Raw genomic sequence first — 3,625 nt, 5'->3', positions numbered from 1 at the left:
TTTTCCCTGTTATTCATTTTCAGCCTTTCCTTTACAATGAAATAACTGCAGGGTGGGAGAATGAGTCTGTTTGGTGGCAGGGCATGCCTGCACCCTAATTTTTTTTTTTTGCATAAAACTCGAAGTCCTTCTGTGTCTCTATGGTCCCTTAAATAGAAAGCAAATAATATAAATGTCTTTCTTTGTGCCTGATACAGGGGTGAGCTTTGGCTTTTGCCAAATATTTGACCCTATCTGGCACTTGTTAAAGGCATATATTTCTGTTTCCCAAGGCATCTCACAGAAGGGTAATGTCTGATTCCAGAATTCAGTAGAAGTTACTGTCAATCTCCTTGATTGTCCATCCCTCTGCTCTACTATACAGTGTTGATAGGTAAATTAATAAATCTGTTAAGATTCAGATATGAAGTGTCTTCCAAAAGTTCATGTGTGAAACAATGCAAGAAAATTTAGTGGTGAAATGGCTGGGATATGAAACTTAATCTATTTAGTGGATTTCTCACTTTAAACTAATAAGTTTTTAAATGAACAACTCTTTAAAATCTCATAGAGTAAGGTGTGTTATTAAGTGTGGGAAAGGGAGTTATTCCAGCAATCTCCCTTTGCAAAAGTATAGATATTGCATTCTTTATTATCAGACTGAAGTTTTGTTCCTCCTTTTCTTCCATGACAATTCTCAAGTAGATAACAGACTCTCTGGTGTTCTCTCATGGCTCCTTGAAGATTAATTGTATAGTACTATTTATACTGTTCTGTAGGTGTCACACTCATTTTGTTTATATATTCTGTAAAACATAGCTTCCTAGACAGGACAGAATAAGTGCTTGCCTATGTATGATCTCATTTCTGGGTGAAAAATAAATGATTGTCTTTTAGCCAGATATTTCCCATAATGAGATCAAAAATGTTAGATTGGGGCTATATTGTTTGCTAGTGGAATAATGAGTTTCAGATATTATCAGATTGAGATGTACCAAAAGTATAAAATCTTCAAGTATTCCATGTAAATAAGAGAGGAAAGAAAAATAGGAATGACAGAAACATTACCTGCCTTTCAACTAGTCCACATGGACATAACTTTGATAGTTTTTATTATTTTATTTTAGATGAAATAATTTTCTTTTAGACATGCAAGAAAGGCTATTTCGGGATCTAATAATTTAAATCAAGTAGCTGTATACAGATAACAAAAGCAACAACTTGTTATAGCTAAACACACTGCATCCAAAGCAAGAGGCCATGAGACAATGCATATTATGTAGCATTAGAAAATGAAAAAGGTTAGTGTAGGGCAGAAGGAGGAATGGAGGGAAAATACAAATTAAAGCATCAGTTTCCCAAAGCTTCCAATGTGGTGCATTAGTGTAAGGATAATATGAATAGAAATAACAGATCTGTTATACATGCCTAATACAAAGTTTGCTGGTAGGACTTCTTTCAATGGTAAACCAATTTGAGTATCTTCTGTAGTTATTGAACTCAGGCTTTAGGCTCTAGTGAGAAACAATGAATAATATGGTACATTTCCTTTTATAATAAGTTATGCTACAAATTTTATCAAAATCTTATGCAGTGACAAATGTTAAAACTTTCTGCGTTTGGAATCATAAACTATAGTTAACAAAGTACTGAATATTTAAATGAAGACTTCACAATTTAGAAAAACTTTAGAAAAATATGAACATTTATGAGGTTGCATATTGGGACATACTGCCTTGGGAACTGATGGCTCCTGCATTATGTGCAGCTGACTGGTTGTGGGTGGGGTGGAAAAGTGTGGGTAGGTGACTCATTTATCACCAGCATTGTCCAGGCAGAGCTCAGGTGACTGGCACCCTGAAGCTCTGGACCTTTGAGAACATTTTTGAACACCCATGGGAAGCTGTTGTAATAGCTGCAATGTAGAACTACTGAATCCCTAAGAATTCATTTACAGTTGATATGCTGGACAGACATATAGATCCCTCTGGAAAACTGTGCAGTTGCAGACTTGTTAAATTTGAATTTTATGATTTAAGATGCTGTACTGTGAACTAGTTATAGTAATTAAACAAAATCATTACCTGAGATTTTCAGCATTCTTGTAAAAGAACACAGACTTAAACAGAACAACAGTTCACTTATTTACCATTTCACATTTGTGTAACTTATGAATTGCTATTTGTCAAAACTGTGGTTTTGTAAATGCTAAGGCATGACATTTCAGTTTATTTGAATATAATTACATTTTAAGGTAACTGATCACAAAATATCTGTTTTACATAAAAAGGTGTATATTATTTGAAAGTACTCAAATGATGTCTTCATGTGAACCATACATTGCAGTTACTTAAAATTTTTAATTATACGGTATGGGTACATTTTGAAAAAAAAAAAAAGAATGGAGGGGGTGGACTGACCCAAATAACCACCAATTGCATAGCACATTTTATTTATGATATATCCTTATTTTTAATATTCCTGAGTGACTGCAAAGTGAAAAACAATTCAATAAATATACCTTGCTTAAAAATATATGAATATTATGTATTGAGACTGTATTAGAAATTTTGAGCTATGTAAATAATCTCAGTACTGATACATAAAAAGGAGTATCACTGAGAAATATATAGTGCAGAAGAGACATTTCTGACACAGCTTTTGGGCACTTCTTAAAGATATTGATCAACATCATTATATAGCACAAATATGATTCAATTAATATGGCAGTACGAATTTTTCTTTTAAAAATTTTTAGTATGTAACAGATTTTTATTTTATTTATTTATATGTGGTGCAGAAAATCAAATTGAGTGCCTCACACATGCTAGATGGGTGCACTGCTACTGAGCCACAACTTCAATTCCAAAATTTAGTAACTGAAGAAAAGAGAGAAAAAGATCAAATTGCTAAAATTCATCATAAAAATTAAATATCAACACAGACACTATTAAAATACAGATGATAGAAAAATTTGAAAGTCTATACTGTAATAAAATAGAAAAACATAAAGATAGCAACAAATTTCTAGAGAAATATAACCTATGCAAAATAATACAGGAAGACACAGAAAATTTAAGCACATCAATTTCAAATAATAAAATAGAATATGCCATCAAACACCTAGCACAAAAAAATTCTAGCATCAGATGGATTCTCAGACTAGTACTTTCTAAACATCAAAGAAGAATTTACACCAATATTCATGAAACAGAGAAGGAGGGAACACTTACAAACTCATTCTATGATACTAGTTTCACCATAATACCAAAATTAGACAAAAATATATCAAGGAAAATAAACTTCACACAAATATCCCCTGAATATAGATAACAAAATTCTAAACAAAATACTTGAAAATGCATACAAAGCATATTTAAAAGACAGAGCATCATGATCAAGTGAGGTTCATGTCAGGAATGTAAGGATGATTCAACATACAAAATCAATAAACATGATTGATCACATGAATAAACTGAAACACAATAATCACATCATTATCACAATAGGTGAAGCAAAAGCAATTGAGAAAATTCAGCATGCATTTTTGCACAAAACACTAAGTAATGTACTGATTGAAGAAACATTTCTCAACATTTTAAATGCTATATATGCTGAAACAAAGGCCACTGTCATTCTAAATGGA

The sequence above is a fragment of the Sciurus vulgaris genome (genome assembly GCF_902686455.1).
Source record: "Sciurus vulgaris genome assembly, contig: HiC_scaffold_345_arrow_ctg1, whole genome shotgun sequence".
NCBI lineage: Eukaryota > Metazoa > Chordata > Mammalia > Rodentia > Sciuridae > Sciurus > Sciurus vulgaris.
This window is presented reverse-complemented; position numbering follows the sequence as displayed.